The 17,242-nt window shown below is 50.6% G+C and overlaps 1 protein-coding gene across 1 annotated transcript in view; it reads right to left on the reverse strand.

Annotated features, from left to right (window-relative positions):
* The window catches only part of PHF24 (PHD finger protein 24), a 38,723-nt gene extending 21,729 nt beyond the window's left edge, over positions 1-16,994 (reverse strand). The window contains exon 1 of the mRNA XM_082242143.1: positions 16,263-16,994. The gene's annotated coding sequence lies outside the window, so the exon portion shown is untranslated. The remainder of the gene's footprint in view (positions 1-16,262) is intronic.
* Positions 16,995-17,242: the final 248 nt, after the last annotated feature.

Consider the following 17,242-nt stretch of genomic DNA (forward strand, 5'->3'; position numbering starts at 1 on the left):
CCTTTCCTCCTCCTGGACTTTCATGCAAAGCTGCAGAACTTCCAAAGCACCCCCACCCCAACGGCAGCCTTATGGAAAGTTTCCGGGCTGAAATACCCCTCGGTTCATTTGCAATCATGCAAACAGCTTGCACAAGATGCCCCTCCCACATTTGGCATTCCCAGACCCTCCCCACCCCCTCCTTCTCTGCTAGCTGCCTTGCATTTGGGTGTTATTGATTCCGTCTCCTGTTGCCAGGGTAACCCCGGATCCCACCCCCGGGATTTGACAGGTGAACCATATGCCAGCTCTTGTCTCTGCTAAAAACTGCACCCCGTCCCCATTTATTATTATTATTATTGGGAGCTGATGCCTGTTATCGATCGCTGGGTGAGCAAGGCAAACTCTCTGGCCTGATTCAGCTGTGCATTTGCTGTCTGGCTTTGCCTTCCCTGTCTGGAACACAACCGACTTTCAACATGGCCAGTGACTTGTTCCAAAATGTCATGGAAAGTGAAAATGAGGTTGTAGATTAAACTCTCTCTCTCTGTCTCTCTCACTGCAAAGCCAACAATGGAGATCCTAATAAATTGCACAATATTGTTTAAAAATCCTTGCTCCTCGAACACTATTATACTGTTGTGGGTTTTGGAAGGGGGTCAGTCTGGATGATGCCCTAGTCCCCTCCAGTTCTTGGGGTCCTGTACCCAGGGAGGGTTACAATCAAACAGAGGAAGGTGCTGAGCTGCTCAGACCAATTTCTTTGTAAGGCATTGTAAGACAATGGCCTTAGCCCGCGACTTAGGTGTACTCATCACCATCACAAAAGTTCAAGCAAGAGTTACAACTAAATGGCAGTTTCCTCCAGGTGAATGGTGGAAGTGGGGCTTCCCTCCATCCCCATCTCCTAACCGCCAGGTAGGAGAACATTGGCCAGGGTGTGGTGTGGGAGCTGAGCTGGAAACAGGCTGGAAGCTGGAGACACTGAGACAGGCTTGATCTCTGCTGGAGAAGATCTGCTGCAGTACTAATGTTGTGATCCCCTCCATCTGAGGATAGCTCATCTGTTAGAGCATGAGACTTAATCTCAGGGTCATGGGTTCGAATCCCAACATGGGCAAAAAACCCCGGCATTTCATGGGGTTGGACTAGATGACCCACGTGGTCCCTTTCAACTCTATGATTCTATTCTATTTTATGCTCAGGTGGCACTGTGGGTTAAACCACAGAGCCTAGGGCTTGCTGATCAGAAGGTTTGTGGTTCGAATCCCCGCAACGGGGTGAGCTCCCATTGCTCGGTCCCAGCTCCTGCCAACCTAGCAGTTCGAAAGCATGTCAAAGTGTAAGTAGATAAATAGGTATCGCTCCGGCGGGAAGGTAAACGGCGTTTCCATGCGCTGCTCTGGTTTGCCAGAAGCGGCTTAGTCCTGCTGGCCACATGACCCGGAAGCTGGACGCCGGCTCCCTCGGCCAGTAAAGCGAGATGAGCGCCGCAGCCCCAGAGTCGGCCACGACTGGACCTAATGGTCAGGGGTCCCTTTACCTTTACTTAAATAAAACTATGCATCCTAAAGACACCACAGTCTCTGCTGACCTTCATTCCAAGAAACAGAGCCCAGGTAAGTGCCTGGAACCCATGAAGATTGAGGTGGCATGCAACAAGATTATTTCAGAACCCCCTAAGAAAATTTTGTATTTCTCATGCTAGTCCGACAATGTTATAAACAGCCACAGTCAAAGCCAGATCAATGAAGTGAGTAGGTAGACAGGCTCCCCCCACCACGGAGTTTCTTACGGAGTAAATCTTACTTACTCAGATGCCAGCCCCACTGTGTTCAGTGGGATTTACCCCATGGTAAGGGAATCGCAGCCTCCGAGGAGCAACTGTGGAGCATTTCCATCACAGGCAGGAATTCAGGTGAACCACCAGTTGGAGGGTTTGCAAAGGATACAGGTGATCCTGAAAGGGCAGGGCTGCTAGGCAAACTGAGCCGTGGATGGGACTGGGGGAATCTGGGCGGGCCCTGCCTGTGACTGGTGACTGTGCCTGCCAATCAAGTGAAGAGCTCCTCCCCTTGCTCCCAGGTTGGTTATAGAAAGAGAGGATGAAATCCACTCAAATGGAAACTGGGTAAGTGATGGCTGCTCCCCAGTTCTCTCTACTTCAATGGAGGGTGCTTTACTTAAGTGGCCCCAACAAGAACTTCTGGCACAGAAGATGGGGAAATGTCACAGTACTGGGGGATTAGGAGAACAGGGAGCCAGAGGGAACATGATAGATGTTCTTGGAATTGGGCAAGGTATGGAAAAAGTGGGCAGAAGAGATTTTTCCTCTCTCTCCTAACACTAGAACTGGAGAACACCCAATGAAATGGAATGTTGGGACAGATAGAAGAACATCCTGCATTAACTCAGCACATAGCTAACCTATGGAACTCCCTGCCACAGGAGGCAGGGATGCCCACCAATTGGATTTCACAGAGGAAATTTGTGGGAGTAAAGTCTATTAGTAAGGGTGGCTGTGTTCTGCTTCCGCGGTCAGTGGGAGGAAGCAATGCTTCTGAATACCAGTGGCTGGGAACCACCGGAGGAGAGAGCCCCGCTTTTGTGTTCGAATCCTGCTTGTGGGTTTCCCTTTGGGGCACCTGGGGGGCCACGGTGAGAGCAGGAGGCTGGACTAGATGAGGTACAGGCCTGATCCAGCAGCCTCTGCTTATGTTCTTAAGTGGGAACCTCCCAGGAAAGCCTTGCAGGCAAACATTCATTTATTGTGTAGAACTTACACACCACTTGATAGTAAGAAAAGAAAAACCCAACTCAAAGCGGTTTACAGGAAGATAAAACAAGAAAGAAAAGAAAAAATTACAACCATACTTTAAAACATACAAAAAATATGAATAAATACAATAAGATAATGAAACAGATCAAAATTACCGCAGCTTTCTAAGAGTCTGGGTAAGGTAAAGGGTAAAGGGACCCCTGACCATTAGGTCCAGTCGTGGCCAACTCTGTAGTTGTGGCGCTCATCTTCCTTTAGTGGCCGAGGGAGCCGGCGTACAGCTTCCGGGTCATGTGGCCAGCATGACTAAGCTGCTTCTGGCGAACCAGAGCAGCGCACGGAAAAGCTGTTTACCTTCCCGCCGGAGTGGTACCTATTTATCTACTTGCACTTTGACGTGCTTTTGAACTGCTAGGTTGGCAGGAGCAGGGACCGAGCAACGAGAGCTCACCCCGTCGCAGGGATTCGAACCGCCGACCTTCTGATCGGCAAGTCCTAGGCTCTGTGGTTTAACCCACAGGTAGGCTTGTCTAAATAGGAAAGATTTTAGCAGGTGCCAGATGGAGTCCAGTGAAGGCGCCTGCCTGAAATCAAGTGGCAGGGAGTTCCAAAGTGCATGCTTACAAATGCAGAACAGGTAGGATGTTATTATCACCTGTAGTAGTGATTCTCTTAAAAAACGCTGCCTCCCCTCACTCTAAACCACACCTGAGGCTTGCTTGGGTGGCTTCTGAGCCCCTCCTATATTGGGGAAATGGGTGGCTGCAGAAGATGGAATAGATGTGCGCCCGTTTTGCTGGAGTCATGAAAAGGCAGAGGTTTAGGCAGTAATAATAATAATAATAATAATAATAATTTTTATTTATACCCTGCCTTCCCTGGCCAGAGCCGGGCTTAGGGAGGCTAACACCAGTAAAATTACAGTAAAAACATAATAGGGGAAAAAGAGAGGGAGAGGAAGAAAAAAACCCCAATTTAAAATACAGGTTAAAATGCAATTTAAAATGCAGCCTTATTTTAAAAGTAGTCGATAAATCAAGACCATAATGGGAGGGAAACAAAAGTCCAAACCAGAGGCCAGGCAGAACAGCTCCGTCTTGCAGGCCCTGCAGAAAGATGTCAAGTCCCGCAGGGCCCTAGTCTCTTGTGACAGAGCATTCCACCACATTGGGGCCAGTACTGAAAAGGCCCTGGCCCTAGTTGAGACCAATCTAACCACTTTGTGACCTGGGACCTCCAAAGTGTTGTTATTTGTGGACCTTAAGGTCCTTCCTCCGCGGGGCAGACCAGGAGAGGCGGTCCCGTAGGTACGAGGGTCTGCATAGGGCTTTAAAGGTCAAAACATCACCTTGAACCTGACCCTGTACTCCGCCGGGAGCCAGTGCAGCTAGGGATGCCAGGGAGAAGAAGCCCCCCTGCCAAGGAACCCAGGGGGCTGCAGCTCAGTGGCAGAGCACCCGCTCTGCAAGCTGAAGGTTCCAGGTTCAGCCTCCTAAAGATGGAATTGCGAGGGATGGACTAGATGACCCCTGGGGTCCCTTCCAACTCTACAATTCTATGATTCTGTGATTGATTGCAGGGAAAGACCCTCCTCTGCCTGAGACCCTGGGGAGCTGCTGCCAGCCAGGGTAGACAACATTGGGCTGGATGAACCAGGACTCTGAACCGGAGTAATCCAGGTCCCTTTGGGGTTGTTGCTCTGCCATCTCACAAAACCATGCGCTTCCAACCAGTTCATATAAGAACAGGAGCTTAGTTAAGTTGGGTGATGGATTCATATAGCATGCAAATCTAATTTCACAAGAGCATAAGGAGAGGCTGCTGCAACAGGCCAATGACTCATCCAGTCCAGTATCCTGTTCTCACAGTGGCCAAACAGATGCCTCTGGGAAATCCAGAAGCAGGATTCGAACTCAAGAACAACTCTCCCCTCCTGTGGTTTCCAGAAACTGGGATTCAGAAGCCTCACTGCCTCCAGCAATAGCGTGCGTTGGAGCCGTGAGCGGACTCAAGACCCTTCCCTTTCCTCCACACACAAAAAGTCAGCCGGGGGATTTGGGGGGGGAGTTTCTCATGCTCTGCTGGACCCCTAGGATCCCCACTCCTCCGTGGGGGGTTCTTCGGGGGTGCGCCGAGCCCTGGCGATCACCCCAAAGCTCTATTTGCCAGAACCATGTCGCCCCTTAAGCGGATGACACGGAGCTTGCCGCCATAGCCTCGGCAGAGAACCGGAAGTCATCTAATTCTCTTTTAAATCCATCCAAGATGGTGGCCCTCACTGCCTCTTGTGGGAGGGAGTTCCGCAGTTTAATGATGCACTGCATGAAGAAGAACTTTCCTTGTCCTAAATCTTCCGACACTCATCTTCATTGATCTAGGACAAGCTGTTTGTGGACCACAATTCTCATCATCCCTGGCCACTGGTCCTGCCAGCTAGGGATGATGGAACTGTCTCCCTCAGAAGGTGGTGGCCTCTCTTTCCTTGGAGGTTGGATGGCCCTCTGTCATGGATGCTTTAGCTGAGATTCCTGCATTTCAGGGGGCTGGGCTAGATGACCCCAGGGTCCCTTCCAGCTCTCCAATTCTATGATTCTATAATTCACTGGATGTCCACATGCTCTGTTGCCGAGAGCGAAAAAAGCTCTTCTCTCTCCAGTCGGTGCGTAATTCTATAAACTTCTATCATATTGTCTCTTATTCAGCTCTTTATTTACACTAAAAGGCACTTCGGTTCAACAGCACACGGTTCTGCTGGAAGCAGGAAGAGTGCATAATCCCCATCTCCCTTCCAGAGATTCTGTGCGCTGGATAAACAGGTCCCCCGCTGGGATGGGGGGACAACCTGATCTCTCTTCCTTCCCTAATTAATGCATTTCTTGTCTCTCGGTGGAGCTCTAGCTGCGAGCTTAATCTGGGTCTCAAAAGCAGGTCTGCAATCAGAACAAAGCGAAGACGACAATTATTAATAATGGAGCTCCAATAAGTGGAGTTTGTCATCCAGGCGCTCTCTGTGGCAGCTTCAAAGAAAAGGTTGGGGATTTTGTGACATCGCGATACAGGAGCATCATATGAGTCCTGCTGAGTGTGACGAAGGATCCCCGTAGCCTGCCAGCCGACGACGAAAAGTCCAAGAAGCTGGGGTGGGAGACGGCAACAGCAGCCCACCCTGCTGGCAGGACCCATCAGCCAGTACTGGGAGGTACACTGCCAATGAACATGGGGTTTCCATCTAGCACCGGGTTTAGTAGCCATTGATAAACCAATCTTATTCCACAGACTGCCCACCTAAGTCATTGGTTGCCCCCACATCATGAAGAAGTGAGTTCCAGAGGTTACCTGTGCAGAGTGAGGAGGCGGTTTTCCTTTGACCCACCCTAATCAGCTGCTGTTGTTTTTGTCCATGGAGTTTTCTTGGCAGGATCCTGCTCCAGGTGGATCACGTTTGGTCAAAACTCTCCACTACGACCTGTCCATCTTGGGTGGCCCTGCACGGCATGGCTCATAGCTTCTCTGAGTTATTCAAGCCCCTTCACCACAACAAGGCAGTGATCCATGAATTAAAAGATGCCTGCTTCTTGGGAGAAAAGCAAGGACAAACCTAGACAGCATTTTGAAAAGCAGAGACATCACCTTGACAACAAAGGTCCGTATAATAAAAGCTCTGGTCTTCCCAGTAGTGATGTATGGAAGTGAGAGCTGGACCATCAAGAAGGCTGATTGCCGAAGAATGGATGCTTTTGAATTCTGGTGCTGGAGGAGACTCTTGAGAGTCCCATGGACTGCAAGAAGATCAAACCTCTCCATTCTGAAGGAAATCAGCCCTGAGTGCTCACTGGAAGGACAGATCCTGAAGCTGAGGCTCCAAGACTTTGGCCACCTCATGAGAAGAGAAGACTCCCTGGAAAAGACCCTGATGTTGGGAAAGATGGAGGGCACAAGGAGAAGGGGACGACAGAGGACGAGATGGTTGGACAGTGTTCTTGAAGCTACCAGCATGAGGGAGGCAGTGGAAGACAGGAGTGCCTGGCATGCTCTGGTCCAGGGGGTCACGAAGAGGCGGACATGACTAAACGACTAAACAACAACAACAAGAACAAGTGTTGTATACAGTGGGGACATTAGGCAGTCACTCAAAAGGAAAACTGGTTTTTGGAAACAAGGAAGGGAGACCAGGTGGGTGAGGGGTCTGTAGGTGCCGCCCTGGAGCTGGGCATGCGGAGAGGAAATGCCGCAGGCAGCCTGTGGGCTAAATCAGTTTCAAGTCAGCTGTAGCCCTGTGTGAATTCATAAAGGATGGAGGCCACCAGACACCCAGTCAGCCTGCAAGCTTGGCTGAGTCACCGATGAGATGATAATTACATCAGACACCTGTAGGGGACTGGGGGGGGGCGAGGGGAGGGGGGGCTTGTTACAAAGCAAGGAGAGAACAAAGAGAGTCCGTCACTGTTTAAAACTGGATCAGAGAGGAGGTTTTGTGCAGACGTAGACCCCCCCCTTATGCTGGTTTTATATACTGGAAGGACAGAGGAAGGTACAATTAGGGGAAGGGCTGAAACTCAGTGGTAGAGCATCTGCTTGGCATGCAGAATCATGGAATTGTAGAGTTGGGGGGGATTCCCAAGGGTCATCTAGTCCAACCCCCTGCAATGCAGGAATCACAGCGAAAGAATCTCTGGCTGGCGATCATCAAACATCTGGATGAAGCATCCTTATGCATGGCAAGGGGAAAGCAGCTAGAGAAACCTTTTGCTCCTTCTCCTAGAACGCCTGGATTTCCAACAAAGCTGAATGTTGCAGGATTCAGGCAGACTTCTTCACGCGACGCAGTTAACCTGCGAAGTTCTCTGCCGCAGGCTGCCAAGTTGGACAGCTTGAAAAGGAAAGAGAGAAATCCATGTCGAATAAGGCTATCAAAGGATGTGGCGAATATCTGCTCTCTCCAGTATTGGAGGCCATGTGACACTCGGTACCAGTTGCTGGGGAATTTATTTATTTTTATAGGGCTTCTTTCATAAAATTTATCCACTGCTTGACTGTGGAAAAGAAAAAAACACCCTCAAAGTAGTTTACAACAAGATGAAACCAAGGAAGAATTACAACAGTACTTAAAAATGAAACACAACTTAAAATGCAGTACTAAATCAGGTGAAAATGACCCCAGTTTTCTAAGCACATGGGTGGGCTTGTCTAAACAAGGTGGTTTTCAGCAGGTGCCCAAAAGACTGCAGTGAAGGAACTTGCTTGATATCAATAGGCAGGGAGTTCCACAGGGCAGGCGTCGCCATACTAAATGGAATGCCACTGGGAGAGTTGGTCCCCTGACCTGCTTGTGGGGTCCTCATATTGGAGATCTAGTTGGCCGCTTTGCCAAAGAGGATGCCCCCTTTGTACCGATGCGGGAATCTCTTCTGAGGTGATCACGCTTTTTGTGCAGAAGGTCATGCAAAACCTGGGGGGTGGGGAGGGAGACCTTTTAGCCCAAGAGTCATGTTCCCTGGTGGGCTGCCTTCTTGTGTTTGTGCGTCTCATGCCAGGGATGGGAAAGGCGAGAGGCGAGAGGCAGTGGAGCCACAGAAGTGGCCCTGAACATTAAACAGGAGCCTGCATCTCGGTCATACCAAAAGTCGAGATTTTTTACCTGCTCCACCCCAATGTCACAACTTCCCCTCTCTCTGTCCAGGCAGAAAAGAGGTAGGATTAGAGGTCAAGTACACCTCCCAGCTGGGCCAAAGCGCTTGAGAAGGGTGTGCAAGAGGAGAGAGGAGAATGCCAAGGGTCAAGCGCAGAGCCCTCCTCCCTCTGTCTTAAAAGGATCTCTGGCAGCCAGGGTGCAAGACATGCCAGTCAGAGAAGACAACACCAGCTGCCTTTGAGTGAGAAACAGACCCCTGGGGCCCATCCATCGCAGCCTTGCCTCCTCTGACAGACAGCAGCTCCTCAGTGCCCGAAGCCAAGAGAGGCAACCGTCTTTCACGGTAGATTGTAAGCTCTTTGCGGGCAGGGGACTTTCCTTTTAGCTGCCATTGTTTGAAGTGCCATGGGCACATTGGTGGCTGTCTGTATACCAGTTCCACTATACTGCTATTTACCACTGTATTCTCCTACCCCTACATCCCGCATCACAGGGGGTTGGACTAGATGACCCCTGGGTCCCTCCCAGCTCTACAATTCTACGATTCTACTACTGCTAAAAGCAACTTCCTAGTAAAAATGAGCATGCAGCCCCCCTTCTGGGCTGGAGAGGCAGGAGAGCAGAGAGGCTTTGCCATCTGCTGAGATGCTTTTGGTTTCGCAGGTCCTGCCAGGCCAAGCCCCTTTCCCCCTTCTCCCTTGCCTAGAAGTATTATGATGAACAATTGCAGCAAAAACGACCTCCATCAAATTACAGCAGTCCAAAGCCGTGCTGGGAGGCTGCCAGCTGGGCTGCGCTTGGCGTGTGCCTACACTCCTTAATTCATAAATCGCAGTGGCTGGCGAAAGGCGTGCCAGCCAGGGCGAGTTCCTGGGGGATGGCGTGTGGCTGTGCGGGTGTGTTGTGTGTTGGCACACAAACAGGAGGGTGCGTGCACAGAAGCCCAAGCAGATGGAGCCCCCCCCCTGCTCCAGCCAGCTAGTCACAGACTCCAAGGGGAAACTCAGGACTCAGGTGTGCTGTGGGCATCAAGGTCACCTGCATTTCATTTCTACCTGCAGTTGCAAAACCATTCTAGAGGCTGATGCCTGTAAGGTGAGAAACAGGGCGAGGATTTCCTCTGAGCCCAGTGACTGCACTGCACCAGATTGGGCTGGGTGAGAGAGAGAGCTTCAAACTCTGGAAGGCCCCTGCCAAGAAGGGTTAACCCAACTCAGCTGCCTTCGTGTTGTTGTTTTTTTACCAACAACCAAAACACAAACAGTGAAACCCCCCAGGCAGCTGATACATTGGGTATACATAATCAATAACAACATATTCAAATCAACCATATGTACAATTCTATATACCTTAACGCTCCTCCCTCCACAAGGTTTATTTAACTTTTAACATTTTAATTGCCCCAAATTGTTCAAAGCTGCCCAAATAATTCAGTATCTTCTCAAACCAACCCTCCTCCTCACTGACCTTAAACCCTTTCATTTTGTGTATCTTCACAGTTAGATATTCTAAAATTATAATATTTTTCAGTTTTTCCCTCCATTGGTTCACCCCTTCTCTTCTGCATTTTTCCAATTACTTGCTATAACCTGTCTGGCTGCAATTACCACCAATTTTACCCATTTACATTCCTCTTTTGTTTCTAACTCGGTGCTACTCAGGCTAATAAGAACCATTAATTTAGATATTTCCACCTTCCTACCCACAATTCCTGATATTTCTATACCAATCTGTTTCCAGAATTCATGAACTAATGGACAATCCCACCACATATGACTGTACGTTCCCATCACTCCACATTTCCTCCAGCAATTCTTGCTTCCAGATCTTGTAATATGATATAACCTTACAGGTGTGTAATACCATTTTTGTACAACTTCAACCCTTGTCCCTGGATTATCCTAGAGGTGGCAACAAAGGGTGGATGCCAAAAGATTCTTTCCCAATCTTCATCTAAAATCTGTTCCTGAATATCTAGCTTCCAATATTCTTTCAAACTTTCCTTTGGTGCCTTCGTATATTTCTGTGAAAGTCCCAGGAATGTGTGTGTGACACAACCGTCACCCTTTCCTTGGCATGGGACTCTGGAACCAGATAAACCAGAAAGGCAATTGAAGCTGAAAAGTGTCCCCGGATTCGTTGAAAAGAATCTGGTAACCATACTATATGTAGCCTATAGAATCTGTGATATATTGCTGAGGGGGGTGGGGTCAGGAAAAGAGAAGAGGAAAGCAAGTCTTCAGGCACCAGTTATGTCTATGTCTCATCCAGAAAGTATAGCTAGAGACATTATGGCAACTTTAAAAAATCCACCTGGACAGAAATTTTACCCTTGAAAATGAAGACATGTCCTGGAAAAAGAGGACACATGGCAACCGTACCATCCAACCTCTGCTTAAAAACCTCCAGTGAAGTAAATTCCACTCCTGACCTCTCTGCTGCTCCACTGCCCTCCTTGCTCATCCAAAGAACTCCTCCTCCTTCAAGCAATTCCACGCTTCTCCCCTTGCTGCCCCACATGCCTGGAACTGCCCCCCGCATGCTTCTGTGACCGGTGCCTCCCCCGTCCCTTAAATCCATTCTCAAAACTCCCCTTTGCTGAGACACCTTTGGCTCACATTCTGGGTTGTATCTGGTGCTAGTGCTGCTCAAAACAGACCCACCAAAGTGAATGAGCATGACTAATGTAGGTCCATTTTCCAATGGGTCTACTCCTCAAATTATACCGGGGTGAAGATGGAGGCTGCGCAAACACCACACACCCTCCCCAAATAATCTTGGGAGCTGTAGTTCACCCCCAACAGAGCCACAGTTCCCAGAATACTTGGGGATTGTGTGTTTGTGTGTGTTGGAATGGGCTTTAGCAGTATGGTGTCTGTGCAGCCCAAGTATATGGAACAGAAAAGAACCCAGGTTTTCTTTGCTAGTCTCTCCTCTTCCTCTACTGCCTCGCCAAGAGTTGGGTGCTGGATTGTAAGCTCCTTGGGGGCAGGGACCGGTCCTCTTGCGCTCTGTGAAGTGCCCGGCACTCTAATGGTGCTGTGTAAATAATACCCCATAATGAAGGCAGCACTTTGGGGTTGGCCATTTGGGAGCCACATTCAATTGCATCACACATTTGAATAATGTTAGGGCAAAAACCGAGAGAGGATGAATGGGATCCTCCCATGAATTGTCGACCAGGAAGCTGGAGATGAATGGACCGTTAATTTCAGAGGCAGCCGAGGGAGCTTGATTCATGGCCTGTTTTTATTTCAGAGCTTCCATTGTCTTTGCAAACCGACGTTTTGCTGCAAGAAGCCAGCTGGCACACAAAGGGACAGAGCCGTCTGCAGTTTGGCTCCTGACACATCCAAGAAACCCAGCGGCAATATCTCACCCACAACAATTCTAGGTCTCTGCCTTCCCAAGGGATGGAGCTGGCACCTTGCCCTTAGCCCCGTTGCAGCTTTCCGGCCACACAGGTGTACTGACGCGTGCCGTACCTGTTGGATTTCTGTCCGCCGTGGAGCTGTCCAAAGCGTAGAGCTTCACTTGGCAGCCTTATTGAGAAGGAGGCGTGTTTCCTGGCACTGCTGGATGACTTGGGAATAAAGCCAATGGGGTCATCCCTGGTTCTTAGAGGTGTCTCATCTCAGCAGGCTCCTGTCTGCCAGATGTGATCCAGGTTTCCCTCAAACCAAGGTTTGTGCAGCACTCGACAACTTGATCACTTGGTTGGAAAACTGCCTGATTAGCAGGCCAAGGGGACTGGGAGGTCAGCAGGGAGAGAGACCAATTATAGGGGGCACCAGAGCCTATGGTGGGCATAGGAACATAATTCCATAAGGCTGACCAAAGCGAGTAGAGCCGTCCTAATGAAGCTGCCAGATGGGCAGGGTATAAATAATAAATCATTTTATATTATTATTTAAATGATATGCCTCCACTGCCATAGGTCCCTGCCCTGGATTCAGACTTCAGTAGTATTTCAACTTGTGTTGAGGGATCTCATGTATGAATGAGCCACTGGGTCACTTGGGAGTGTGTGTGACCTGTTCTGATCCCTGAATTGGAGGGGGTTGGGCTGGGTGATCACTGGGCATTGCTGTCAACTTTTTCCTTTTCTTGCGAGGAATCCTATTCGGAATAAGGGAATTTCCCTTAAAAAAAGGGAAACATTGACAGCCATGTCACCGGGGTCCCTTCCAACTCTATCGTTCCATGATTCTATGGCCAACCCATAGAGGCAAAAAACAAAAACTCGCATCTGGATTCAGGAATGAGAGCTGGTTTAGGACACCCTCTCTGCCCCACCATCACCCAACATCTTGATTTGACTCAGGGCTTGAACCCGAGGATGTGTGAAATTTGTTTTGTTGAGGTTTGTTTAATTGCTGTTAAGGAAAATCTGGTGAATGGGCTTCCTTTATCTTGCACCTACAGGTCTTGTAATTAGGGTTTGAAGGTCACTGACCTGGCCACCAGCCAAGTAGGTCACTGTGATCTGGCCACTGGCCAAGGGTGTGGTCATTCTTGGGTCTATTAAGAGGGGCTGAACACGGCCTCTTTGCTTCACTGAGAGAAAGCTCTGCCAGATTGGTGCTGAGCTCTGTGCTGTATGTATGCTTTGAGTCATACTTGCTTTGTATTTGTAGCCTGAAGCTTCCACTAGGGATCATGGGGAATCCTGCGTATAGTGAAACTGCCTTAATGATTTGGACCTGCCAGTAAAGGACTGAACGGTCTGAGGAGTTGGAGTCTGACTGAATTTCTTCCAGCACAAAACGGCACTGCCACAAACCTACACGCTTGGGGAGCTGCACACACCATACACCGACGAGTTTGTTATCAAGGGTTAAGCAGAAGGGGCCTCTGAGCATGAGCAGAGTCCTTTCCTCTCTCAGCTGAGAAACCACGGCATCAGAGATTAAGGTGGTGGGCCTCGCCTGTGGGAGGGAGTTCCATAATCTAACTACGTCTTGCAGGAAGAAGAGCTTCCTTTTACCCGACCTGAATCTTCCAGCCTAAAAGACTCGCAGCAGAATCTGATCACATTTCAAACCTTCCCTTGAAATTGATAGCAAGCTTCTCCTCCTGTCCTCTTTCCAATGCCCACTGGAAGATAACAAAATTGATCGCTGCAAATGCGATCGACTCAAGTGCCTCAGTCCTGTCACCTAGGAGCCATATCCTGAAATTTGGGGAGCAATAGGTGCTCTGCACATGCTCTGGTGCTGTCTCTTAAGACCACGCCCCTTCTCTATTCTTCTCTGTTTTTCTTTTACTCACCACAAGCCTGATGAGAGTCCTGATGCCCCAAACTGGCCTAGCTCTGCTAAGGTTTACCTGAGGTTCAGCTCTCCAACCAAGCCAAGAAAAAGCCCTCTGAAGCCAGCGTTCTTTAGTGCAGCAAATGTCCTGAGATGAATAAACTTTGGGATCGATGGAAAACTGTTAGCTCTTTTAAACAACTCTTTTTAAAAATAGGCAGCCCTGTCTGTTTTCTCTGGCTGGCTGCCTAGAACGGAACACAGTTTTCCAAATGGGATTTTACCTGTGCTGGAGAGAGCAAGGTGGTTACATCCTGTACCTTGGGAGCATCTATCTCTGTGGCTGCAACTTAAAACACCCTTGGCCTTTTGAGCTGCAGGATCACATTGCTGGCTCCTGTTCCGTTTGCTCTGCACCAGCCCCTTCCCACTTTCCCTGCAAGTGCTGCTGTACAGACGGCGATCTCTCACGTTATCCTTGGGCACCTGGCTCTCCTCTGTAGCACAACACACTTCACAAGTGTCTCTGGTGCACGTCACGTTCTGCTGTCTGCACAGCTGTCCTGTTGGGTGATATCATCTATTCTCACAAAGGAATCCCACACAAACCGTCTATGGATCAATATGGTGCCTTTTCATCCAACATCCTGCTTCTGTCACCACTCTTTGGTTTATTAAGATTATTATTCTTTATTAAATGTATATACTGCTCGCAGGTCCCAGGGCAGATCACAGGATAAAATACACAACAAAAACAACCCAATAACCCGCCCCAATACATTTTAAAAGGGCATAGGATGCCAATCAACCACAGGCCTGGTTTGCTCCATCTGGCTAAGCTCCTTGCATCCTCTTTACCCAAACGTGTGTGGCACCCAGTTATCTTTCCCTGACCTCCTGGTGACATTGATGCCCTCACTGGTAATCAGGACCCTGCCTTGGCTCCTCTACTGGCCCCCACTCCACCTGGCCCCCAACACAGCATTAATTCCTAGGGGGCTTTTCTTCAGGCACAAATATCTTTGGATCCCCTGTGCCTATTGGATGCAGAATTATATTATTTCCATCTCCCTGAATTCTTCATTCACCAGACAATGAGAGAGATGCTTTTTGGTGAGTCTGCAGTTCAGAGAGATCACTGCAGAAGCATGTGTGTGTTGGGTGGTGTGGTATTCTGTGCTCCTGTTCTCAAAACAAGCAACTGCCCCTTCAGAATAGAATGATGGGGTTTTCATTGATTTTTTTTGGCCGCCAACGTGAAGTATGGGAAGGAAAAGATAAATCTGAAGTGCTGCAGACTCAGGTCAGAAGGCTGCTTGGCTGGGATGCTGCCCACAGATCGGGCTCTGTGTGTTCCGGGTGTCAAGGAGCAGAGTTAAGGCACTGCACCCATTCACACAGAATTAAGGTGTTGCGCCCACTCCTACCTCCACCCCCTGAACTTCTCATTCCCCGGCTCTGTAGCTTTTATACCTGGAATTTGTTTTCTTTTGATGTCTTTCCTGTGGACCAGACAAAATGCAATGGGTAGTGAGAGAGAGGCAGGCACCAGCTCAGGCGGAAGCTTTTGCTCTGCTCGGTGTCCTCTCCTGTGTGGGCACTTGCCTTTTGGGGAAGGGCCATAGCTCAGTGGTTAGAGCACCTGCCTTCGATGCAGAAGGGCCCAGGATCAATCCCCAATAGCATCTCTAGGTATTGGGGAGGGGGGGATACTCCTTGTCTGAAATCACGGAGAGCTGCTGTCAGTCAGTGCAGGCAAAATGAGCTAGATAGATGAATGATCTGGCATGGAAGGTTGCCCACACGAGCACAACTCTGGTCCCTCTTTTCTTTCAAACCAAGCAGCCCTATGACCTGGGAGGCTTTGAGGGGGTGGGGAGTAGTGGATTTGGGTCTTTTCTAGGTGAGGGACCATGCCTTGCAGGGAGGGCTTTGAGAAGGGCTTCATTCCTGATGGCAAAAGGCAGGCAGCCCCAGCTTCTCAACTCTGCCCATGGCCAGGAGCACTGCAGTGCCCGCCCAACCACCAGAAACCGGCAGCCGGCCCCTCGCTCACCTTGACCAGCCACTCTTGCGTCACAACAAGGGATCCTCCACCCCTTTCACACGACACATTGCAGGGGGCATGTTCGTGCCACTTCCCTCTCACAGCACGATGCCAGCCTCAGCCAGAGATGCATCCCAATGATGCAGCCCACCCAAAACTCAGCCACGTCTCTCTGTGACCCACCCAGACTGCACTGCCCCTTCCTAGGAAGGTTCTCTGCTTATGCAGCCTGTGTGACACCCAGCATGCAAAAGAACCCGCTTTCCAGTTACAATTTATTACTTTGGAAGTGGCAGCCGGGGCATGATGATGGTCAAATGCAGTTGTTTTTTCTAAAAAGGTCTCAATCCAGGTCAGTCCCTGGAGCCAGGGCAGCACCCATCGCACCTCCCACCTCAGCCGAAGCATCCTGAATCCCGGGGGTCCCCTCTGGACCAAGACTCTCCTTGGATAGCCCTGCCCCCTCACCTGCCTTCCAGAGACCCCTGGAACAGCGCTTTCCCACCCTGTCTGCAGAGGGCAGGGCTCCGCAAAACGACCCTCCCCCCCCCCGCCCTGTTGCGATCCGCTCACCTGAGGTGGTCTGCCTCGGTTCCACACCTAACAAGCTGCCCACTCCAAGCCCATCACCGTGGTCGCCCTTGCATTGAGAGAGGCGCTGCCGCTGCACTGATCGGAGATGCGGGCTGAGATGCCGAGGCTGGTACCCAAGAGGAGGGATGCTGCGCGCTCTCTCCAGGAGATGCAGGGCGGAGAGAGAGAGGGCAGGGCGGTACCCCGGAGGAAGAGCCCGGAGCGCTCTCCGAGGATGGGAGCAACAGCAGGAGAGGGCAGCCCAGGAAAGGAGCCGCGGCGGGCAGGCTCCGAGGACGCTGGTACCCAAGGACCGCTCTCTCTCCAGGGATGCAGGAGGGATGCAGCGGCGGGCGAGCGAGAGGGATGCGCAAGGAAGGGAAGGGAGCCAGACCACCAACTCCGCCTGCTCCGGGCTCCCTGCACCAGTCAGTCCCCAGCCTGCCTCTCTCTCCTCCCCGCCTGGAAAGGAAGCTGCTTTTGCTGGGAAGCACTAATGACACCCGCCCCCCCTCCCAGCCCCTCCCTGAGCTCCCTCATTCGCTGAGAACTGCGGATTCTGCGCCAGTTCCCTGCCCGCCGCCGGAGAGGGAAAGGCAGCTTCGGGCGGGCTCCGCTTCCCGCAGGACAAACACTCCCCGCCCTACTCCGCCCCACCACGCCCCACGCCCCTTCCTCCTCCTCCAGCCCCAGATCTGTCTAGGCTGTTGCCCCAGTCTGGAGGGGGCTGGGGAGGGGAGGGGATGGGATGGAGCTAAATCCTAACTCCCACCGGCGTGTTGACAATCAGGCTCTGGCAGAACTGGGGGGCGGGAGGGGGGCGGCAGACTGCAGCGCGCGGCGCCACGTGCCAAGAGGAGCCCCCCCCCGGAAGGCACAGCTCCATCCTCCTGACTGGACCATTTCTGCAGCCCTGGCCTTGGGAGAGGGAGGTGTCCATGCGATTTCGGAAAGGGACCCTCAAAGACCATGCAAGGAGC

The sequence above is a fragment of the Podarcis vaucheri genome, assembly GCF_965113315.1.
Source record: "Podarcis vaucheri genome assembly, chromosome: 11".
NCBI classification, from domain to species: Eukaryota; Metazoa; Chordata; class Lepidosauria; order Squamata; family Lacertidae; genus Podarcis; species Podarcis vaucheri.